The 25,468-nt window shown below is 42.7% G+C and overlaps 1 protein-coding gene across 2 annotated transcripts in view; it reads left to right on the top strand.

The window, feature by feature from the left end:
- Positions 1-25,468, top strand: part of FGD3 (FYVE, RhoGEF and PH domain containing 3) — a 120,686-nt gene that overhangs the window by 3,796 nt on the left and 91,422 nt on the right. For both annotated transcript variants that reach the window (XM_030803054.1, XM_030803090.1), the window contains exons 2-4: positions 5,823-5,983; positions 7,991-8,127; positions 11,498-11,605. The gene's annotated coding sequence lies outside the window, so the exon portion shown is untranslated. The remainder of the gene's footprint in view (positions 1-5,822; positions 5,984-7,990; positions 8,128-11,497; positions 11,606-25,468) is intronic.

The raw sequence follows: 25,468 nt of genomic DNA, 5'->3' as shown, positions 1-25,468 counted from the left end.
GCTCAAGGAACAACCCCCTTGGCCAAAACTTCAGACAGTCATCTTAGCAATGATGCCTTGGTCAACAAACACCATCTTCTCATTTATTATAAACTATTAGGCCATTACCAAAAATGCTCATAAACTGACTGCCTCTCCTAAGGCGTGAAATTGACACATTTTTTTCACTCTTCTTCCTAAACTCACTGTCTCGTTAGCCTATAATCCTGGTATTATTTCTTGCTCTCTGCTCAAAGATACAAGTCCACACTAAAGGGAACTCTGATTCGGGTTACTAAAATTAGTGAAGATTATTGCTTTCCCCAGGAGGCATCAGCCCCATATCAGTCAACTGGTGACCTCTAGGGGAGAGAACCACCCACTCCTTAGTGTCTTTTTCTGCTACCACCCTCCAGACATCACAATCTCCCACCCTGCATCTCTAAACATAACCACCACAACCAGCCTTTCCCCTTACAGTCAATAGCTCTCCACAACTCAACTCTGATTGTCTTGCCTTACTTTTAAATATGATGCTGAGACATCAAGGGCTGAATTATAGTGAGTGCTTCTTATTTTATGTTGCCTTAACATCTATTTTTAAATATAAATTTAACTTTCTCATGCAAGAAGCAAGGCTCAGTCATCCTTCACATGGTTTCCGATTCTACAACACACTCAAATGACTCAAGCTGGTAGCCAGAGATAAAAGTTAGAGGCGTGTCTCCTGGCTAGCAGACTGGGCTCCCTGCTTTTCCATCACTTTCTTTAAATGGATCATTCAAACATTTGCCTGTGAACTTAAAGTGACCCACACCCTATTTCCCAATATATACTGCTCATTGTCATGTGCTCTCTCTCTCTCTCTCTCTCTCTCTCTCTCTCTCTCTCTCTCTCCCCCTGTCTCTCCTCTCTCTCTCTCTCTGTCTGTCTGCCTACACTCTCTGAGCTCCATGTGTGTGGCTTCATGGCAAATACTAAAAAAAACCCTCAAACTTTCCCATTGTGTTGTGTCATTGAAGCCTAAAATCCAACCCCTGATTGGCTACCCCAAGGAGACTCATGCAGGTGGATCCTCTGCTGGTGCTCTTCTGTCTGGGACTCTGGTGGCTTCTGGGTACAGAAGGTACCAGTGGAGTTGAAAAAAATTCTGTGAGTTTCATCCAGACTCAGAGTAACATTTAAAAAAATGAGTTACTTAGGGCTGGTGCAGTGGCTCACGCCTGTAATCCCAGCACTTTGGGAGTCCAAGGGGGGCCGGATCACGAGGTCAGGAGATCAAGACCATCCTGGCTAACACAGTGAAATGCCGTCTCTACTAAAAAAATACAAAAAATTAGCCGAACGTTGTAGTGGGCACCTGTAGTCCCAGTTGCTCAGGAGGCTGAGGCAGGAGAATGGTGTGAACCTGGGAGGTGGAGCTTGCAGTGAGCCGAGATGGCGCTACTGCACTCCAGCCTGGGCAACAGAGCAAGACCCCATCTAAAAAAAAATGAGTTACTTTTAATAGCCAAATTCGTAGAGACAGAAAGTAGAATAGGTCATCAGGAGCTGGGGAAGGGGTAATGGAGAGTTATTGTTCAATGGATCCAAAGTTTCTGGTTGAGATAATGAAAAAGTACAAGAAATGGATAGTGGTGATGGTTACACAACACTGTGAACGTGGTAATGCTACTGAACTGTACACTAACAAATGGATTAAATTGTAACTTTTGTGTTATGCATATTTTACCACCAAAATTAAAAGAATAATTTGAAAAAAACATGTACACAGTTGTTCATAATAGCACAATTTACAGTAGCCAAATGATGGAAACAAGACAAACGTCTACAAATGGAAAAATCGGTAAACAATAATTCTGAATCAAATCAAGGGAACGTATCTAGGAGTTCCTGGGTCTGGACTGCAACTTTTAAAAATGTTTGTCCTTAGAGCCTTAGCTATACCTCTGTAAATATCATTAATCCAAAATAGGTCACATTCTCTAATGTTGTATTGGCTTATTCTTTGAATATAACAATTTATATGACTAACATATTTAGGATACCTGAACATATTTTTATAAGTGAAATAGGTCAGATTTTCCTTTTTTAAAAAAATCAGGTTAAGTTTTAACATCACAGCTAGATTTATCATGGGAGATGGCAAGCTTTTCACATATTTAAATGTCCTAGAATAGTTTCTTAACTAGTGTACATTTTTAACTTTCTATTTCCACATGTTTGGTTTAGTAACTTGGAGGTAGGTATTAAACTTTAATTTACATTATGGAGGATTATTGGCCTAATAAGATTTTCTGCTTTTTTTAGATCAATACTAGTAATTTCATTTACTAGAAAGTTACAATTTTGTCTAGCTATTTACATATATTAGAATAAGTAATAGTGGTAATTTTAAAACTATTAAAATCTTATACATTTGTCATGGCCATTGCTCTCATTTATTAAATTGTAGACTTGTAACTTTTTATTTGACAATTAAAAATTGTGTCTAAGGAGTACAATTTAGTGATTTGATATATACTTACATTGTGAAATAATCACCAAAATGATGCTAATTAATATCCATTATATCATATAGTTACCATTTTCTTTCTTTTTTTCATGAGAACACTTAAGATATACCCTCTTAGAAAATTTTAAGTATATAATGTAAAGCATTGTTAACTATATTGACAGTGTTGTTTACGGAGAATATATTAGCTATCCAGAACACATTAATCTGTATAATTGAAATTTTACTGTCTTTGCAAATTTTAAATATATAATATATAGTATTGTTAACTACATTGACAGTATTGTATATCCAGAATATATTAGCTATCTAGAACCTACTCATCTTATATAGTTGAAAGTTCATACCATTTGACCAACATCTTCCTACTTCCCCCTCCCTCCAGCCACTGTTAACCACCATTCTACTCTCTATTTCTATTAGTTCAAAAAATCTTCCATACTTTCTTTATGCATTCATCTGTTGACAGATACTTAGATTGTTTCTATATCTTGGCTATTGTGGACAGGGCTGAATAAAGATGGGAGTGCATATATGTCTTTGGGATACTAATAGATGCAGAAGGCAGATAAGGGGGAGGGTCCCCACAGAAATCTCTAACCTGCCTGTGCACAGGGAGAATGGGGTGGGAGCCACAGGAATTTGGTACTGTGTGCAGGAGGGAGGATTCTGACCTCTTTGGTTCCTGTGTGGTGGCCCTGGAATCAGTCTGTGAGATGAGGGCCTATTAGCAGCAACTCCTTTCTCTTTCCTCAGTTTTTTTTTTCTTTTTTCCTTTTTGTCCAATAAATTCCATTCCCCTCACCCTTTGATGTGTCTGTGTGCCTAACTTTTACTGGTCGTGTGACAAGAACCAGGTTTTAGCTGAACTAAGGAGCAAAGTTCTGCAACATTTTGGTGCCCAATGTGGGGCATGAGAGAAAGGGTGAGTAACATGCAAACCAAAAGATCATTTTCCCTTTTGCTTCTAAGACATTTTGTCCTCAGACTTGTGAGGGTAAAATAAATTATTCCTCCCTCCCCACCATCACTCAGAAATGTCAGCCTTTTCCTTGTTTTTTGGGTAGGAATAAGAGGTTCTTCTCCCAGGCATCTTTCCAACCCTGCATTTTAAACCTTTTTTTTTCCCTTCTGTAAGGTTGGTCTTAAGCTGTAGCCAATCTAGTGTTCTTTGCGTATCTTTCTGTATGGTCAGTAGCAAACTTTGCTGCGTGCCTCCATCTTTTTTTATATCCTTGGAAACATGACTTGTAACCACGTGGCAATGCTTTGTTTAGCCTCTGCCATTTTAAAATGGCAGCCCAGGTTCAGTCCTGACTTAGGAAATGAGTCCTTTCTGGTTTAATATCTGGGTGACCTTTGCCACTTGTTGATTCTCTTCCCCTCCACAAACCGCCTTGGATTTTCCTTTCTCTGAAACTTTAGGATAAAGTCTGAAAGCCAGAAGCATTGGTCACTTGGCATGGCTAAAGTCAGATACCAAGGGATTTAAAAGGATTTTCTTAAAGAGCACTCAGTGTAATTAAAAGTGAATATCCAAATTATAGATATATTTAAAAGGCCTATATGTTTTCCTCTGATTGGATCTTGCTTTACTGGAAAAGGGTTTTTTCTCAGTCAACTGAATTCTTATTCTCCATTTTGTCTTGCCATGCTTAATCCATGCATGAGAGGCCCTAGGATAACTCCTAGGGGCATGAGACTCCTTGGGAAAAACAGAGAAGGCACCACTGACCCCATTTGAGGAAGAAACCTGTTTTCCTCATGGAACCCCAGGAATTAAAAATAGATAGATCCCTCTCAAAATCTGTTTTTGCCTCCCAGTTATGCCTGTTTATTAGGCCTTAGAAGCTACATGTCTCTTAAAGGGTTCCATCTGGAGGCCAATAATCCAATAAAGAGACTGGCAAATGAAAAATCTTATGGCTACTGGGTTTTCTTCTGCCTGTTCGTTGTAGTTACGTATGTGTTGTGTGTGTGATGTCTATAAAAAAGGAGCTCTAATTAATTGACTTAAAAAAGATAAGCACTTGGATCAAATATTTTTTAAAGGGAAAATAACAGTTGTGGTACCTTTCAGTTCACATGACTTCAATCTTTGGGAAATAAAAACAGCCTTAAAGATTATTGGTAAAATGCAGATGCTGAGAAAATGTAAAATTTTCCTAGGGTTAAAGGATTGTTTTGAATTAGATAAGATAAAGCTAAAAGTTCAAAAACGTTGTGAAAGGAGTGTAAAAATTAATCTCGCAAAAGACATTTTGTGTATGAACATATTAACTAAATTCAAAAGGGTATTATATGGTTTTTGTGTATGTTGAGCATTGAAATAAAAGCACAACAAGGTACTCTTAAGGCCCTAATCTGCTCTTTAGAAAAACTTTGTAAAGGATTATAAAAGGTTTTTGCTTTTTAAACATTTCTGAGTCATCATTTTGGCAAAATAAATAATTTATGGTAATCTGGAGTTCTATTTCATAATATCAAGTGTTTTAAACCTCTAACATATTCAAGAGGCTTCGAAAATCAAACTCCAGTTTCAAAATTGTCTTTCCTGACACCTGACTTTTTGGATGCTACAGAGGGCTCCTGGAGCATCCAGAAGAGAGGTAAACAGAATTATTTGACATGTTTAGGTACGTGAGATTGCCAAAGTGATGTTTAATCTTCTTCAGGTTTTATTTTAGGGAATAATATTAGTTATGTTCCAAAACTGTATGGGACGTCTAAAATTCTAACATCTGAGTATATGCTGTCAATCATAATTAAGGTTGTTACGTTATTGTAAACCACAGAGATAACCAAATTTATTTGTCAGTCATGTTTCCGAGTGTAACTACCCTGGACATCTTGTTGCTCATAGACAATTGTTGTCTTGTTTTGATCCTCTTGAAAAGATGGTTTATAATCAGTTATAGAACTTTGACAGGTGCTCTCAAATGCAGGCTTCTGGTAAGTTTGGAGATTGTGACATTGGAATAAAGGAAAAATGTACAGGACTCATGAAGAGCTGAAATGTCACAAATATCAAGCAAAACAAGAGTTAACTGAATGGACTGAACTAATAGAAAGCTGAAGCAATCTTTTCTGACTTTTGTTTGGAACATTGCTGATCCTTGTTTTGTTTTTCAGAGTCAAGGAAATTTATTTTTAACTATTTATGGCCTTTAATAATTCAGTTAGCTCTACTCCTGTGAACAAATTTGGAGCATACTTCTCTCTCTGCCTGGCTTCTCCAGAATTTAGAAACTACTTTTGAGTATTCTTAACTTATGGCAATATAGTTGTTTGCATCAGTGCAGTAAGAATCCATTTTCTTTTGCAACAGGATGCAATTGGAGAAACTGGTTGTTTCACCAAGGCTTCGACTGGAAGGGCATGCTTCCCTTTAAGGAGTTAAGCTCAACTTGCAAAGCCAATACAGGCCCCTTGGGAAAACTTGACTCATATCTTGTCTACACAGTCCCTGTACAGGGTTCTTGACCTATGGTAAGTGAAGAATGTCACTTTCTTTTTTTTAATTTATTTATTACACTTAAAGCTCTGAGACACATGTGCAGAACATGCAGGTTTGTTACATAGGTATACATGTGCCATGGTGCTTTGCTGCACCATCAGCCCGTCATCCAGATTTTAAGCCCCACATGCATTAGGTATTTGTCCTAATGCTCTCCTTCCCCTTGCCCCCCACCCCACAACAGGCCCAGGTGTGTGATGTTCCCCTCCCTGTGTCCATGTGTTCTCATTGTTCAACTCCCACTTACAAGTGAGAACATGCAGTGTTTGGTTTTCTTTTCCTGTCATAGTTTGCTGAGAATGATGGTTTCAGCTTCATCTATGTCCCTGCAAAGGGCATGAACTCAAGAACATCACTTTCTGATAGGCCCAGAAACCAAATCCTTTTGGGACCTCAAGAAGAGGGGAGTTTACCCAACCCAAAGGTATTTGAGGGTACAAACCCATGGCTGAGGTTGGCTTCAGAAAGTCCTATCTGAGATTCCTTGTGGAACAGAGTTCCATCAAAGCCAATGTCAAAGAAATAATTATTCTTGCTGTACTTTATGCAAATAATTGGGTGAATTATAAGACTAAAGTCTATTTTGCAAACAACTCAGTTCTATCATGATTTGTTTTTAACAAAAATAAGGACTGGAGAGAAATTATATTTCAAAACTTGTCATACATTTGTAATTAAATTCTAGACTCATTAGTGTTTTTAAGTTTTGCCTGCATTTTAGACTAACCCTACTTATTCCTGTGAACCAACCAGCAATCTCCAGCTGCAGCTCAGAAGGAACAAAAGGGATGGGTGATGTAAAAATCTGGATCAGTATTCTAGTTCTGAGCAATTATCCTGCAAATCCTGGCAGTTGATGGGAATAAATAGGATGCCCATCACCTGGAGGTTTTCCCTTTTGGGAAACAAGACCAAGGGAGCTAACCAAAGCCAAGCCCCATGCACCTAAATCTTAGCAAGCGTAACTATAGCCACCAGTGATGTGACTGTGTCACTGGACTTCCTTTTCTCTCCCTTGTTGGAGGCGTACTCAATCTCACAGCTTCCCTTAGCATTCAGCTTATGGTAAGGAGTCTATACAACCCCCTAAGACACATTTTTGGTTTCAAACTCAATCCCAAGCTTCAGATCAAAGCCCTAGGAGAGAAAATTGGATCTGAGGGATCCAGAGGCAGATGATAATGGAAGTTAAAAGACACAGTGCAAATGAGCATGACTAATTCCTGCCAATTAAGCCAAGCATCCTGTTTCATGGATAAAGGTCATTCTAGTATCCATGGCATAAACGAGGTCTAGGGAATTCAAAGGCTACTGACAGGAGGGGAGATAAGGCATATGGGTGAGTAAGAGTGGGTGCTCCCACTCCCTATTCACCCTGTTAACATAGGTGAAAGCTGGTTTGACACCCATGGGCAGCACCCTGTCATGATTGCTAGGACTCAGAGATATATGGATGAAAGAGAGAAAGAGCAATGCCACAGTTTCTCTCCCTCACATACTAGGAAGAGTATGGAATCTGCTAGGAAGAGAAGGGAACCTGGGTTGACTCACTCCCCTCTTTCTAGATGGGTAGCCATTCATCTTCAGTATGTACCCCATTCAAATGCATCCTGAACCTCTAAGACTTCTTTGAAAAAAATGCCTTCTTCTTCCTCCCCTGTCCTTTCTTCACAGGGATAATTGGTAATTGTGTCTCGATACTATGAGACACTACCCTCGGATGTATCCTCCAAACTGGGAAAAGTTAATTTCCAAAATCTTAAGCTCATTGGCTTAGGATTGGGCTTAGGGGGAAGGGAACCCAGAAACCTGACATGCCAGCAAGGGAGTAAAAGTATTTTTATGAGTCGGGCTTTTGGCCTCCCTCTCCCTGTGCAAACTGGCAAAATGCCTCTGGATTTTTGAACTGTGCCTCCCTCATCTTACTGCATTTTGGTACATGTTTTCAAATAATCCGGCTTGTCTCTTCTCACCTTCAGGCCATCAAACTCCAATTGGTCATGCAACCCAAGATGATCTCAGACGATGACCCCTTCTGCCAGGGACCCTTAAATAGACCTCTGAGGGAGATCTGATGGTGTTTTCCCAAAACAGTGCTCCCTGTCATCAGGAAGCAGTTAAGATTGATCTTTATCCTTATCCTTATCCTTGTCCTTGTCCTTGTCCTCGTCCTCGTCCTCGTCCTTGTCCTTGTCCTTGTCCTTATCCTTATCCTTATTCTAATGGCAGTTAGATGGGGGGAATGATAGATGCAGGAGGCAGGTAAGGGGGAGAGTCCCCAGAGAACCTCTGACCTGCCTGCACACTGGGAGAATGGGGTGGGGCCATGGGTAATTCATGCCATTTGCAGGGGGGAGGAGCCTGGTCTCTTCAGTTCCTGTATGTGTGTGTGGTCTGGAATCAATCTATGAGGTGGGAGACCCGTTAGCAGGACTTCTTCTCACTTAGCTGGGAGTTTTTTACTTCTTTTCCTTTTTGCCCAATAATTCCATTCCACTCACCCTTCAAAGTGTCTGTGTGCCTAACTTTTCCTGGTTGTGTGACCAGAACCCTGCTTTAGCTGAACTAAGGAGAAAAGTTCTACATCAATAGCCCTCTGTGGAGTGTTTACAGGGGCTTATGGCAAAAGCCTGTGGGCACCTCCCAATAAGTCCTGGGACTTTGGACTGGAGAATTTCCACTTGATGGGCATTTACTGCCTTCCTATGGGATGTTAACTGAAGCTACCCCTATGCTAATGGAAATAACAGTGCCCAAAAGAGTTCCATGATGAGATAGAAATGATTTATATAGGATATGGCTACCTGGAGAGTGCAAGAAGGAGATACTCATGAGCAGGGAGCATATTTTTAACCTAGGACTGCCTCTGGAACTATGTGATGAACTGCTAGATTCTACAATGCCCAATAAATAGCTCTCATTTCTTTAGAAGAAGTGAACAAACAACATCCTGTTTGGAAGGTTGCTATTCTCATTAAAGAAAAATCAAGAAAATCTTATTCTTTTGAATTACTTATAGCTTACAAGGATTGAGTAAACTATTTTGTGAGCAAAATTTACTCTTCTCTCTACCTGAGTTCTCCAAAATTTGGAAGCTATTTGTGGGTATTCATATTTTATGGAAACAGAATTATTTGCATAAGTTCAGTAAGGATCTGTTTTGTTTTGTAACAGGACACAGTCAGACACTGGTTATTTTACCATGGCTTTGATTGGACCAGCGTAGTTTTAGAGGGACCAGACTGAGGAATGGAGGTCATGAGCCAACAAGAAGCCCGTTGGAAAGATTGGCCTAGTACCTTGACTAAAATGTTCCTTTACAAGGTTTCTGAACTGTGGCAAATAAAGAATGACACTTTCTAATAGGCCCAGGAACCTCAAGATACTTTGGGAACTTGAAAAGAGAAGAATTGGTACAGATAGTAAGAGCACAGTCTAATAGGAAATCCTTGGCTTGGCTTCTGGCCCCAAGGCTTTTAAAAGTTGACTTTAGAATTCCTTATAACAGTTCTAGCAAAGCCAACTTAAAAGGAGTCCATGTGGATAATTATTATTCTTCCTATACTTTATGCAAATAATCAGGCCAAGTATAATGAGACTACCATTTGTTTTTGACTTACATATGGGGCACTCCTGGGCAGCAGGAGGACGTCTCCAGAAAGCCACCCTGCCACCTGTCTGTAAGCTGCTTTTAAGCTGATTTTCTGGCTCTTTGCCTACTGCATGCAATGAGACCGGTTTTTCTTGGTATGTTTTCAGATATGGTCTAGGATGTTTGGGTTCTTAGGGACACCTGCTTGTCATTTGGGCACCATGGCCTTGGCTTATGGCCTGGCCTTCAGGGTTCAAGCACTGGACATGTACTCTTAAGTAACTGGATGGGGAACCCGTTGTCCTACACAAGAATTAACTAGATTTTAATGAAAAATTCTTTAGAGAAATGGGTCTTTAAAATTGTGGAAAACTTCAGGTTTACATGTTTGGAGAAAGGTCAAAAGAGAGTCAATAAAATATATTAATCCTCATTCAGTTTCTTCTACATTCAAAAACTTCAATTTGGAATAATATTTTTATTTATACACAATAGCCTCTGTTGGAGAAGAATATTTCTAAAAATTTTTTAAGGAAAAAAAAAAAAGAGCTTAAACTCATTTTGATTGTAGGAAGAACCCAAAGTCAGATTCCGTATATTTCCTGCTTGGTTAGTAAGCCATTAAAATAATATTCAAATTCTTAGAGATAAATGAGCCTCTTCTATTATATCTGCTGTTATTCTTAGATAATATAATACATTTCAATAATGTATTGCCCTTTCAGCTGTTCCACATTCCTTTTATTATTTCTCTGTTTCTATTTGGAATCTTCTTTTCTACCTGAAAAACTCTCTTTAGTATTTGTTTTTGAGCAGAGATGAAAGTGTCGAATTCTATTTTTTTGTTTGTCTCAAAATATCTTGACTTCGTCTTTATTTTTGAAGGATATTTTCACTGGGCATAGGCTTAGAGGTTGGGAGTTATTTTCTTTTAGCACTTTAAAAACATCATTCTGTTATCTTCTGGCTTCCACTAGTTATGTTCAGAAGTTAGTTCAACTTTAGTTCCTTTAGTTAATTCGTCTTTTTTTCTCTGCCTCCTTCTATAGTTTTCTCTTTGTCTTTGTTTTTCAGCATTTTTGCTGTTATGTGCATTAGAGTGGTTTTCTTTGCACTTACACTGCTTGGGGCTCATAGAGATCCTTGAATCTGTGGGTTAATATTTTTCATCAGTTTGGAGAAACTATTGTCCATTACCTCTTCAAATTGCTATTCCGTATTTTTTCCCCTCTAGAGTTTCACGTTAGATTTTTATACTGTGTTCAACCTACATTAGTTTTGATTTTCAAAATCATTTCTTCTTTCTCTACTTCTAAGTGAATATTTTCTATTAACCTGACTTCTAGCTTATTAATCCAACTTTATTCTGAGCTTATTCTGCTATAATTCTGCTTATTAAAATCTCAATTTCAACTATTGCATTGTTTAGTTTTAGAGCTGCAATTAGATTTATTTTTATTGATTATAGTTCTATGGTGACATTTTAAAAATCATTTCATTAATTGTCATCTGTTCTTCTATTTTTGTGAACACATTCATCTATTATTTTAAAGTCTTTGTTTTGATAACTTCAATATCTCTATCACCTATCATTTTCTTTAACTTTTTTCTCTGTATTTTGTCTATAGTCCTGTCTCTTGGCTTGAGTAGTAATTTTTTATTAAATGCAAGATAATGTGTATGAAAGTTGTAGAGACTCCAGATGTGTTCTTCTAGGGAAGGTTTAACTGTGTTTTACTAGGCAGATGGTTTCAAATTGTATTAGAAAATATTTGATAATTATGCAATTTGAGCTTTTTCAGTAGCTCTTTGAGGGTATCTGTAAGAATTAACAATGTAGGTGTAATTTTTTGAAAAGTCTCTTTATGATTTTTCATTGCCCCTTTATATTTAGTGAAGCTTCAAAAATGAAAAACATGTCACTACTGAATTAGAAGTCAAAGGAAAGAAGGTGTGGATGGAAATAAAGAAGATAATAATGCTGACTGAGAAGTCACCTCAAGTAAGATATATCTTTGTTGGAAAGGAATGTCATGACACACTGAAAGGTCTTATTACTTTATTTCACTAAGTGTGATACACTGAGATTTTATATTATTTTATTTTATGAGAGTTTAATTTAGCAAAGCAATTATTCTTTTACTTAGGGTATGATTTAGTGGTCTGTCTTTGAGATATAAGGGGTAACTTACTAGTAATTTTACTTTCTCTCTCTTTAAATTCTAAAAGTAGAAAATATTAATTTATAAACTCAATATTAACTATTTGAGTCCACAAGTATTAGAGTGGAAAGGTAATTACACCTCATTTAACAGATAAGGTGACAGAGCCAGTAAGTACCTTGTCTAAGACCGATCATGACAGAGCTGGGACCATATATAGATCAGAGATCAGCAGAAGAAGTGCCAATGGTTATATTAATTGTGCCTTTTTATTTTCTATGCCTATATATCATGGGGCCTTGCTAACACTGGAGGGCAGCGTCTCCCGGGATTAATTAGCTCCTAGAGATAGCAAACGATTTTCCCAAGAGCACACCTTTTATATGCAAACCAACCAAATGAAAGCCTGCACCCCCAACCACCTCCTTTATTCAGCTCACACAGGGCCCTAACACTTTGGGCACTATCCCTTGCCCTAATTACCCCAGAACCAGGTGCCAGACACTAGACACAGCCCAGATACCCCAGAGCCCACCAACGTTATTCAAACTAGCCCATCCTAAACATGCTTACCTCACCTTGTTTTTCCTGTGGATATCACAATAAAGATTTTTGCCCATGTTTTCCTCTCACTCCCTCTGCCTCCTGACCATCCCTGGTGCTTCCCTATGTGGCTCCCTGTGGTGTGGCATGCCCCCTCCTCTTGGGAACTGTGAGTAACAAATTATCTGTTCAATATCAGTCGTCTCCTGGTCTTTTGGCCTCACCGTACCTGAATAATAAGAAAACTAACATTTTGAAACAGTAGTGTCAAAGGAGATGATTGATGTGTCATTGAGCACCCCAGTGTACACTTGAGCTATGAGGTTCCCCATTGCAGTATTACTCAGATAACATCCTTCTGGGAAGAGTCACTGCAACTTCAGGCCTGAAATTAATTACAGATAATACAGTTCCAAATTGTTGCCAAAGCAAAGGTAAGTGACATTTTTTCAGGCATGTTTCATCTCTACTTTCATGTTACCTTTTCTCTTTTAGGAATTCTACCTCTTCAGGTGCTTATCTTATGTCTCCTTTTCCTCATCTGGCCAATTAATTAGTTAATTAATCCTAACTGAGGTATAAATGTTAGTTCATGAGGGCAGGGGCATGGCTTTTGTTCATTCCTGTGGTTCTAGCCCTTAAAACAGTGAAAACTCCATAATATTGTGCTCAGAAAACACCTGTTGAATGAAGGATAATTAATTGAGGTGGGATTACTCTCAGGTCCTGGGTGGACTCATTGTCTTTAGTTATTACTGATCATGGCTTGACATTTTGTCAATAAGAATAAGAAATGGCATAAAAGAAAACGATCATGTCAGATATATATGCAGGGTCTAAGTCTCCAAGCTTTTTAAAAGAATCGCACTAGGCCAGCTGTGGTGGCTCACACCTACAATGCTAGAACTTTGGGAGGCTGAGGCAGCCAGATTGCTTGAGCTTAGGAGTTTGAGACCAGCCTGGGCAGCACAGTGAAAACTTGCCTTTACAAAAAAATACAAAAATCAGCTGGGCATGGTGGCACACACCTGTAGTCCCAGCTGCTTGGGAGACTGAGGCAGAAAGATCACATGAGCCCGGGAGTTTGAGGCTGCAGTGAGCAATGATTATACGACTGCACTTCAGCCTGGGCAACAGAGCTAGACCCTGTCCCCCCAAAAAAGAAAAAAAGAACCCCATTGCATTCATACTTTTTGTGAGACAATGTAGAAAAGCAGTTAAGAATATAGGCCTTGGAATTTAATTGCTTTAATTTAAATCCTTGTTTCTCCTACTTACTTACTACTAGTGTGACCTTGCACAGCTTACTTAACCTCTCTCTGCTTCAATTTCTCATCTGTCAAATAGGGATGATAATAATATTATCTATCACAAAAGAGTTGTTAATTTACTCAGAGTTGCTAAATTAATTTTCCTGTGAAGCACACAGAGTCTTACACATAGTAAGCACCACAAAGATACTAAGCTATTATTATAGTTTCCCAAACACAGCTGGAACTAGAAGCCATCATCACATCAGCCCCCTAAAGGACCAGCTGGACTTGACTTAGTCACCACTGCTTTTCATAGACACCAGCATCATCCAATCGTGTGCTTAGGTTGCAAATTGTATACTGTGTAGGTTTTTCCCAGTGTAAGCTGACATGTGACCTCAATTATCTTCAAGCTCATTGTCAGACCACAATGCCATACTGATCCTATAAAATCTTAGGAGCATAGTCATCTATACACAGTGTTTCCCACATGGCTGTTTATGTTCCTTTTATCATCCTTGCCGCACTGTATATAATGTGTCTTGTTTCTCTGGCTGCCTTCAGTATTTTCTCTTTCTCTTTGGTTTTTAACAGTTTGCCTATGATGTACCTAGGTATGGTTTACTTTACATTTACCCTTCTTGGGGTTTGATAAATGTCTTGGATCTGTAGTCAGTGTTTTTTCATAATACTTGAGAAGTTTTAGGCCATTATGTTTTTTATTTTTTTCTGACCTCATTCCTCTCTTTTCTTTTTCTGGAACTCCAATTACACATATGTTAAACTTTTCAAATATTAATAGGCCTTTGAGATGTTGTTCCCTCCCTTTCTCCTTCCCTCCCTCCCTCCCTCCCTCCTCCCATCCATCCCTCCCTCCCTCCCTCTCTCCCTTCCTTCCCTTCCTTCCCTCCCTCTCTCTCTCTCCCTTCTTTCCCTTCCCTCCCTCCCTCCCCCTCCCTTCCTTCCTTCCTTCCTTCCTTTCTTCTTTCCTTTCTTTTTTCTCTTTTTCTTTCTTCTTCTTTCTTTCTTTTTTCTTTCTTTCTTCTTTTTTGAGACAGGGTCTTGCTCTGTTGCCTAGGCTGGAGTACAGTGGTGCACTCATGTCCCACTGCAGCCTCAACCTCCCAGCCTCAGGCGATCCTCCTACCTGAGTCCCCCAGGTAGCTGGGACTACAGGCTACAGGTGTACACAACTGTGCCTGGCTAATTTTTGTATTTTTTGTATAATGGGATTTCTCCATGTTGCCCAGGCTGGTCTTGATCTCCTGGGCTCAACTGATCCACCTGTCTTGGCCTACCAAAGTGTTGGGATTACAGACGTGATCCACTGTGCCCAGCTCAGTTCAATATTTTTCAAGTTGGATTTTCTCTTTCTGTTCTTCAGAAAAATTTCTATTTATCTGTCTCCAGATTCATGAGCTCTTTCTTCTGCTATCTCCAATCTATTGTTAGGCTCATCCAGTGAATTTTAAATTATATTATACTTTTTAGTTCTAGAGTCTTTATTTTGTTCTTTTTCTTGTAGTTTCCCTTTCTTTAACTTTCCTGTCTGTTCACTCAGAAAGATGATATTTTTAATTACAATCCTGAACACAAAATAGCTGCTTTAAAGTATTTTTTAAACTAAATTCAAAATCTGAGCCATCTCAGGGTCAGTTTCTATACACTGCTCTTTTTTTTTCTAGACGATAGACCACGGGTCCCCAACCCTAGGGCCACTAACCAGTACTTGTCCGTGGTCTGTTAGGAGCTGGCTGCACAATAGGAGGTGAGCTGTGGATGAATGAGCATGACCACCTGAGTCCTGCCTCCTGTCAGACCAGCAGCAGCATTAGAGTCTCATAGAAGCACAAGCCCTATTGTGAAAACTGTGCATGTGAGGATTCCAGTTTGAGTGCTCCTTATGAGACTCTAATGCCTGATGACCTGAGGTGGAACAGTTTCATCCCTAAACCATCCTCCTTCCTGTCCATGGAAAAATAAGTGTTCATGAGTTTTAAATGTGATTACTTTTAAGACAAAGCATCCAGGCGCAGTGGCTCACGCCTGTAATCCCAGCACTTTGGGAGGCAGAGGCGGGCAGATCATGAGGTCAGGAGATCGAGACCATCCTTGCTAACACAGTGAAACCCCGTCTCTACTAAAAATACAAAAAATTAGCTGGGCGTGGTGGCGGGTGCCTGTAGTCCCAGCTACTCAGGAGGCTGAGGCAGGAGAATGGTGTGAACCTGGGAGACGGAGCTTGCAGTGAGCCGAGATCGCACCACTGCACTCCAGCCTGGGCAACAGAGCAAGACTCTGTCTCAAAAAAAAAAAAAAAAAAAAAAAAGACAAAGCATGGGAGGAAAATCCAAGAAGGTTTCACAATCCTGAGACATTTGGAAACTACCATTTTAGATTGGGGTTGCATGTAAGTTCCCCATTTGTGAACTCCAATTTCGTGTTGCCTTCTACCATGATATGGAGGATTTCACATCTTTTTTTCTTTTTCCCAAGAGAACCATTTCATGGAGCTGCTCATAAGAGTCTTCTGTTTTTCCAGAGAGATTCCTTAGATAGATGGATTATGTTAAAACATTAAGTCTGATCAAATTGGCCTGTGTGTTTCCCTGAAGTGAACATTTTACCACAGCCACGATAGGTTATAGCTATTCCGACAGTTGATGGGTATTTTTCAAGGCAAGTAAGAGCCTATAAGCACTTTCTGAATATGACACAGCACATGCTGGTTAGAGGAGACCATAAAGGCCAGGTGTTTGGGGAACAGTTTGTTAAGGCCAGTGAATTTTGCAAATGTGCTAGATAATGAAAGTTCTCAGCTTTCCCAGTTGCAGTGATCAGGACTCTGTAACTGGAGACCAATGTGAGAGAAGATTTTATTCTCTGGCATTATGACTGGGTCTATATGACTCCAGACAATTGGATAGAAGACTAGAAATGCTGAATCAGTTGGTCAGTTTGGGGTGGGAAATCTTACCAATCCAGCAGAACCAACTCTGGTTATTTGATTATGCCTGTGGACATGGCCTACTTGATTTATTTTCCTCCCTCTTTTAGCTATGCTTTTAGAGCCTTTGATCTCTTATCTCTTAGTGTTTGGACTTGCTTTGACACCAAACAGCCCTTATAGTCTCTTGAAAGATCACACTATAAAGCCCTAGGTTGGCCATGGTGGCTCACACCTGTAATCCCAGCACTGTGGGAGGCCGAGGATTGCTTGAGCTCAGGGGTTTGAGACCAGCCTGGGCAGCATAGTGAGACTCATCTCCACATAAAATTTAAAAATTACCTGGGTGTGGGGGCATGTGCCTGTAGTCCCGGCAGCACATCAAAAAGCTTATTCAGTACAATCAAGTCAGCTTCATCCCTGGAATGCAAGGCTGTTTCAACATACACGAATCAATAAACATAATTCCTCGCATAAACAGAAGACAAAAAACACATGATTATCTCTATAGACACAGAAAAGGCGTTCAATAAAATTAAACATCACTTCATGTTAAAAACTCTCAATACACTAGGTCTTGATGGAAAATACCTAAAATAATAAGAGCCATTTATGACAAACCCTCAGCCAATATTATACTGAATGGGCAAAAGCTGGAAGCATTCCCCTTGGAAACAAGCACAAGACAAGGATTCCCTCTCTCACCACTCCTATTCAGCATAGCATTGGAAGTTCTGGCCAGGGCAATCAGGCAAGAGAAAGAAAGAAAATATACTCAAATATGAAGAGAGGAAGTCAAACTGTCTCTGTTTGCAGATGACGTGATCCTATATCTAGAAAACCCCATCATCTCAGCCCAAAGCTTCTTAAGCTGATAAGCAACTTCAGCAAAGTCTCAGGATACAAAATCGATATGCAAAAATCACTAGCATTCCTAGACACCAACAACAGGCAAGCCGAGAGCTGAATCATGAATGAACTCCCATTCACAAATGCTACAGAGAGAATAAAATACCTAGGAATACAGCTAACGAAGTGAAGGACCTCTTCAAAGAGAACTACAAACCACTGCTCAAGGAAATCAGAGAGGACACAAGCAAATGGAAAAACATTCCATGCTCATGGATAGGAAGAATTAATATTGTGAAAATGGCCATACTGCCCAAAGCAATTTATAGATTCAATGTTATTCCCATTAAACTACCATTGACATTCTTCACAGACCTAGAAAAAGCTACTTTAAAATTCATATGGAGGCAGGTGGAGCCAAGATGGCCGAATAGGAACAGCTCCGGTCTACAGCTCCCAGCCTGAGCGACACAGAAGATGGGTGATTTCTGCATTTGTGTTTGAGGTACCGGTTTCATCTCACTAGGGAGTGCCAAACAGTGGGTGCAGGACAGTCGGTGAAGTGCACTGTGCATGAGCCGAAGCAGGGTGAGGCATTGCCTCACTCGGGAAGCACAAGGGGTCAGGGAGTTCCCTTTCCTAGTCAAAGAAAGGGGTAACAGACAGCACCTGGAATATCGGGTCAGTCCCACCCTAATACTGCGCTTTTCCAATGGGCCTGGAAAACGGCACACTAGGAGATTGTGTCCCGCACCTGGCTCGTAGGGTCCTATGCCCACGGAGTCTCGCTGATTGCTAGCACAGCAGTCCGAGATCAAGCTGCAAGGTGGCAGCGAGGCTGGGGGAGAGGCGCCCGCCATTGCCCAGGCTTGCTTAGGTAAGCAAAGCAGCCAGGAAGCTCGAACTGGGTGGAGCCCACCACAGCTAAAGGAGGCCTGCCTGCCTCTGTAGGCTCCACCTCTGCGGGCAGGGCACAGACAAACAAAATGTCAGCAGGAACCTCCACAGACATAAATGTCCCTGTCTGACTGACAGCTTTGAAGAGAGTAGTGGTTCTCCCAGCACGCAGCTGGAGATCTGAGAACGGACAGACTGCCTCCTAAAGTGGGTCCCTCACCCCTGAGCAGCCTAACTGGGAGGCACCCCCCAGTAGGGACAGACTGACACCTCACTCGGCCGGGTACTCCTCTGAGACAAAACTTCCAGAGGAACTATCAGACAGCTGAATTTGTGATCTCACGAAAATCCGCTGTTCTGCAGCCACCGCTGCTGACACCCAGCCAAACAGGGTCTGGAGTGCACCTCTAGTAAACTCCAACAGACCTGCAGCTGAGGGTCCTGTCTGGTAGAAGGAAAACTAACAAACAGAAAGGACATCCACACCAAAAACCCATCTGTACATCACCATCATCAAAGACCAAAAGTAGATAAAACCACAAAGATGGGGAAAAAACAGAGCAGAAAAACTGGAAACTCTAAAAAGCAGAGCACCTCTCCTCCTCCAAAGGAACGCAGTTCCTCACCAGCAACGGAACAAAGCTGGATGGAGGATGACTTTGACGAGTTGAGAGAAGAAGGCTTCAGACGATCAAACTACTCTGAGCTATGGGAGGAAATTCAAAACAATAGCAAAGAAGTTAAAAACTTTGAAAAAAAATTAGAAGAATGGATAACTAGAATAACCAATGGAGAGAAGGGCTTAATTTTGATTTAGATTATGGTCCCTAAACAATTAAGAAATTTAGAAAGTGCCCCATGTTAATACCATAGAACACAATCACTATTGAAAATAAGCACTGATTGTGACACTGCACTCCAGTGTGGGCAACAGAGCGAAACTGTCTCAAAACAAAAAACAAAACAAAACAAACAAACAAACAAAAAGAAAGAAAAAGAGAAAATAAGCATTTGCCAGAAAAATATGGCATCTTGAAACTTTTTATCTTAACTCTGTAGATACACATATTTTTCCATTTTATCTGATACTTATAAGAACCAGTTTATAAAGCAAATTTAGGAAGTTACGTTTACTTTGCCATTTAAAAAAATCTATATTCTTGCATGAGCTAAAATATCATTTTGCATTTTTATTTCTCAATGGGGAAAATCTCCAGATTTTCACACCACAAAGAGCCATCTGTACACTTTGATGAAATTTCTCCACTTTATAGTTACCATCTTTCTTGTTGTAGTTCAGTATCTTGGGAGAGACTATGTACATTCTATTCCCCTCAAACTTTCACCCACTAATTTTTGCCTCTACTGTGGGATTGTGTCTGCAGTCTTTATTCCTGGTGTTTGCCTGTCGGCAATGTTTCTATCTTCATTTCTTCATTGGAATTCTGTGAAGAAGCATCATCTCTTCTCCATTTGTTTATTGATTTTTGCCATTACTAATATCAGCATGATGGATATTCTATTCTGTGGGTTAAAATCTAATATCATCCTTTATTTTGTTGCTCAAATTATTCCATCCTTGGCAATTAGGAGCTCCTTCAGGTTGGGTCCTGTTTGGACAAATTCATTCCTTCCTTCCTTCCTTCCTTCCTTCCTTCCTTCCTTCCTTCCTTCCTTCCTTTTCTCCTCCCTCCCTTCCTTCTTTCCTTCCTTCTTTTCTCCTTCCTTCCTTCCTTCCTTCCTTCCTTCCTCCTCCCTCCCTCCCTCCCTCCCTCCCTCTCTCCTTTGCTTCCTCCCTCCCTTCCTCCCTCCCTTCCCTCCTTTCCTTCTTTCTCTTAGTACCTCTTCACTTTCTGGAATACAAGTTGCTCCAGGCTCGTCTTCTATGTTCTCTGCCCCAGCCCTGGAGTGAGTCACTTCCCCTGAAAACCCTGATTTCCATTACTGGAAATTGGTGCTTAGGGACCAAGCCCTGAGCACAAGACATGCTCACTGTTATAGAGTGTCATTGTTTGGCTGCTCTGATGAGCAGAGCCCATTTAAATTTTGTCAGTTGTCTGAGCTCTCCTGTGTGCAGGGTCCTGTGTGGCCCTGGTGCAGCAATGATATGTCTACCTGGTGTCTTGCTAATGGAAGCTGCTGGGTTGCAGAAGAAGGAAGCCCCAACCAAGCCCCAACCAGGCTGGTTGGTTGAAGGAAGCCCACTAAGCAAGAGTAGCAGTGGCACCCCCTCAGTGAGGGTGGCAGAGGGACCTGGACCTGACCCACCACACAGTGTGGGGAACCTGGAGGTTTTTCTGGGCCCCAATTCCCTCTTGGATGGAACTTGAGCTTTTGCTAGATGAATGTGCAGGGCAGGACACTTGAGGTCTTCCAGGCCCAAGACGTAGCACATAGCCAGATCCAGTGGTCCAGTGCGCTGTCACCACCATCACCCTCCACTGGGTCCTTGGCCAAGCCTGGGGTCTCCCTAAGGTGCAGGGGCAATGGCAGCAGCCCCTCGAAGAGCTACTGTAGGGTTGACGCCAGCATGCACGCCAGACTCTTGGGAGAGGGTTGGAGCGTGGAGTTCGCACAGCACAGGGAACTGTGGTGGGGACCTTCACTCTGGCCAGTACCTGAAGGTGAACATCAGAGCATCCCCCAAGACAAGGAGGGGTGAGGTCCAGGTTGTCCCCAGGGTCAAAGAGGGGGTGGTTGTGGAGATCCACTCTGGGTTAAGGCAGTGTTGGGCTGCAGAGGTGGAGGAGACAGCTGGAGGATGTTGGGATCAGCTGTGTTAAAGAAAAAATATTCCTGGTGCTTGTTAAAACCCCATAAGGCCAACTTTATTCAGGCCCATTGAGATAGGTACAGGGTCTTGTAGTGGGAGAGAGGTATTTGGCTCAGTTCCAAACACAGCAGAGACAACACACAGCACAGACAACTGGGGATTGACAGCCAAGAGCAGGTTGGGGGCTGCCGGATGGAGAATGACGGAGGGAAAACAGCAGGGGGAAGGGCGATTCTGGCTCAAGCCACCTAACAGGATTGTTGCTGAAAGCTGGCCACCGCGACCAGACAGCACCCAGGGTGTGGCAGGGGATGGGGAGTCTGGCCAGTTAGTGAAGGTGACCTGATGACTGAGGATGGGGTATTCTAGCTAATTGACTTAGTAGGATCCTTGCTAAAATTGGACAATGGAGGCCAGGTGCGGTGGCTCACGCCTGTAATCCCAGCACTTTGGGAGGCTGAGGCGGGCGGATCACCTGAGATCAGGAGTTCGAGACCAGCCTGGCCAACATGGTGAAACCCCCTCTCTACTAAAAATACAAAAATTAGCCGGGCATGGTGGCAGGTGCCTGTAATCCCAGCTACTTGGGAGGCTGAGGCAGGAGAATTGCAGGAACCCTGGAGGTGGAGGTTGCAGTGAGCCGAGATCGCACCACTGCGTTCCAGTCTGGGCGACAGAGGGAAACTCCATCTCAAAAAAAAAAAAAAAAAAAAAAAAAATTGGACAATGCAGAGACAAACATAGAAACCCCCAAATCAGGGCTTGGTTGAAAGAGAGTTCAGTGGAGCCTGAGTAGAGTCTGGTTAAGGAGAGAACCTTGTCAGCTGCTCTCATGGCTTGGGGCCTGGTGTCTTCTCTCCCACAAAGTCCAGATGTCAAAGCTAAGAGGACACCAGGCCGGGGACTTGACTGGGCTTCTGGGTCCCCTGATGCCAAGTGGAAAAAGTGTCTAAGTTGAGGTTTTATAACATGCCGTTTACCAAGGCTGAGTTGGCACTGGTCTTAAACACCATATTCCCAGAATGTTGACAGGCCGATGCTGCCCTTACCATCATTCTGCCATGGGCCTGTACACAGACCAGCAGCTGTGGGCAGGCAGCCTGCCTCAGCCGGGTGGAAACACTGTGTGTTTCCCTGTGTTTAGGTCCCGTGGGTTTGCACAGCTGGTAATGATAGGATTGGGGATCTGGGATGCATCATCCCGGAGTGCTGGAGCCTTGGGTGGAGCTGGAAAGTGGAGCTGCAAGGACGGAGTAGGGAGGCAGTGAGGCCCTGACAGGGAGGGCCCTGGTGGCAAGGAGACATCATTTCATCATTTTGCAAGTGAGGTCCCCCTGAGGGAGTTTCTGGAGCAACGCAGGTGTTAGTAAAGCATCTTTCCCACATTCTGGATGCCTGGCAGGTCTATCCTCCCTGGTGTCCCTTTACCCGGCTGTGGCGGCCACCAGCACTCCGTCCTGCCAGCATCCTCAGGTCTGAGTGCTGTGTTCCAAGAGCCATCACCACTGAAAATTAAAACTGCCATCCCCTCCAGATGCAGTCCAGAGGGCAGGAGGGGCAACCTGGACTAGGTATCGGGGTGCTTCTTGAGGCCACCTGGGGAAGAGCATTCTCTTTCAGGGACCCTGGTGTCCCCAGGGGCTGACAGGGCTCCACCGATTCAGCTCCAGAGCCTACCAGGGCTGGCACTGAGGTCAGAGAGCCCAGGAGTCCAGGAAGGAGAATCTTGGAGCTCCCGTGTCCAGGGACACTCACTGCCCACCCTCACCCAGAACTGCTGTTCCCAAAGAATTTTACACATGCTGACGGAGGTGAGCCAAGTGGGACAAGCAGTCTCCATGACCGGAATAGAGGGGCTGCCGTGGGGTGCTCCCGATGGCCAGCTGTGGGACCTTGGCTGAGCCATGCCCTCCTCTGAGTCTCAGTTTCCTCATCTGTGGAACAGAATTAATGATGGACCACCCAGGAGCAAATGATATCCTTGTGTGAGGGCCTGGCACGTACAAAGTATTTAGAACCATGTATTCATCATATATTCCATATACAGATGGATATGCAGTTATTTCGTAAAGACTTCTTATTTAATTCCAATTTAATATGTAATACTTCACTCCTTCCTTTTGACCAGTTGCTACAGAAAGCAAATTCTGTTTTGTGGTGGGCTTTCACCTCAGGCCACTGATTGGTGTGTTATATGTCATATAACATATAACATGGCACAGTGTGTTATATGTCTGGGTAGGCTCTCGGAGGGATGCTGCCATTCCTAGGCTGCTGGGCCCTGGCAGGTCTGACACAGACAGTGCCCTGTGGCCGCGTGCCCAGATGCTGAAGCTTGTTCCTGGCTCAGCAGTTTGGAAAGAGTTGGTGCCACCACCTGTTCCTTCTCCTCCAGAATCAGACCGGAGGGTGGAGGCTAGCAGGAGCGGGTGTGAGACCGTCCGCTGGGGCGACAGGAAGCTGCAGTTGATGCTTCTCCTGTGAAATGTCACAAGCTTATGGCTGAAAGCGGCAAAGAAAGGAGAGCGTGTCCAGCCCTCTGGGATGAGGCACTGGCACCTTTGTGCTCCTAGGTAGCAAAGGAGGACTATCTTATTGGCGTGGGCAGCCACTTGGATATTTAAAAACCCAACAAATAAAGCTTGGAATTGAAGTGTTTCTGTATTTTTCTGGGGGAAATCTACATTGCTCAAACCTCAAGTGAAGACACGTTTTCTTTGCTGAGGCTTTTTTTTTTTTTTTTGAGATGGAGTTTCACTCTGTTGCCCAGGCTGGAGTGCAATGGCGCGATCTCAGCCCACTGCAACCTCTGTCTCCTAGGTTCAAGTGATTATCCTGCCTCAGCCTCCCCAGTAGCTGGGATTACAGGTGTGAGCCACCACACCGGGTTAATTTTTGCATTTTTAGTAGAGACAGAGTTTCACCATGTTGGCCAGGCTGGGCTTGAGCTCCTGACCTCAAGTGATTTGCCCGCCTCGGCCTCCCAAAGTGCTGGGATTACAGTCGTAAACCACCACGCCTGGCCTTGCTGAGGCTTTTGAACACAAAAGTTGCCATGGGCTCAGGCCATTTAGGGCTGAGTTCCATGGTAACACGTGGCCGACACTCTCCGGGGCAGGCCGGGGACCACCTTGTGGGGCAGGACTTGGGGCTGACCCTGGACACGTTGCAGCTCTCACTCTCTTTCGTGTTTTAGGAGTCATGAAACAGCCGTTCTCTGAGAGGTGTGTAAGTTTTGGGTGAAAAGACCTGGATTTGGATAATTAAATGAAACTGCCTAGGGAAAGTACCTGGAACATAATGGATACTTAGAAAACAAAGGAAATCCCTTTTTTTTTTTTTCCTGGTTTTAGTTTATTATATAGTACTTTATTTATTTATTTTGAGACAGAGTCTTGCTCTGCCGCCCAGGCTGGAGTGCAGTGGCGCAATCTCGGCTCACTGCCAGCTCTGCCTCCCGGGATCGCGCCATTCTCCTGCCTCAGCCTCCTGAGTAGCCAAGACTACAGGTGCCTGCCACCACGCCCAGCTAATTTTTTGTATTTTAGTAGAGACGGGGTTTCACCGTGTTAGTCAGGATGGTCTCGATTTCCTGACCACGTGATCTGCCTGCCTCGGCCTCCCAAAGTGTTGGGATTACAGGCGTGAGCCACTGCACCCAGCCTATTATACATTTCTCATCACAACAAAAGAAAACAAGAAGAATATTTACACAGAGTCCCACCACGCACTCTGTCCCCTCCACACGTGCAGAAATAGTTTTGACCAGGTGGTAATTGCAGCTTTCATGATTCTGTTTTCATTGTTTGCAGTGTTCTCCCATGTTGCCACATAACACTCCTGATTATTTTAACAGCCACATGGTATTTTGTGCATCAGCTCTTCAGGAGCAAAAAACCATTTAGTGAGACTATGGCATTTTTCCTAGACCACGAGTCTATGTTTCTATTTGTGGGATTTTTCCCGGCACAGCGAAGGCCAGATCAGGACAGCTAGACTGAGGAACCCAAAGCTGTCTCCACGGGAAGGGATGAGAAGCACAGGATTACCTGGGTCCCGAGAGCTATCCCCGGGCATTGCCTTTTGGTCCAGACACCGCGTGGGAAGTCACCTACCATGTGGGCACGTAGTGACCAATTGGCAGTCCTGAGAGGCTGACCCTGTGGGACTGGGGTGCAGGCTGCCTGCCACACTGCTGGTTCTTGCCCAACACAAGTCCCAAGAACAAACCAGAAATGCAGACCCACAGGAGGTCCTCAGACCTGTGCTCCCCTTGTAAGAACAAGGGGTCTAGGCCGGGTGTGGTGGCTTACGCCTATAATCCCAACTACTCTGGAGGCTGAGGCAGGAGAATCATTTGAACCCAGGAGGCAGAGATGGCAGTGAGCCAAGATCGTGCCACTGCACTCCAGCCTGGGTGTCAGAGTGAGACTCCATCTCA

The sequence above is a fragment of the Nomascus leucogenys genome, chromosome 1a (genome assembly GCF_006542625.1).
Source record: "Nomascus leucogenys isolate Asia chromosome 1a, Asia_NLE_v1, whole genome shotgun sequence".
NCBI classification, from domain to species: Eukaryota; Metazoa; Chordata; class Mammalia; order Primates; family Hylobatidae; genus Nomascus; species Nomascus leucogenys.
Note: the sequence above shows the minus strand (reverse complement) of the source record. Positions and strands in the feature narration are given on the sequence as shown.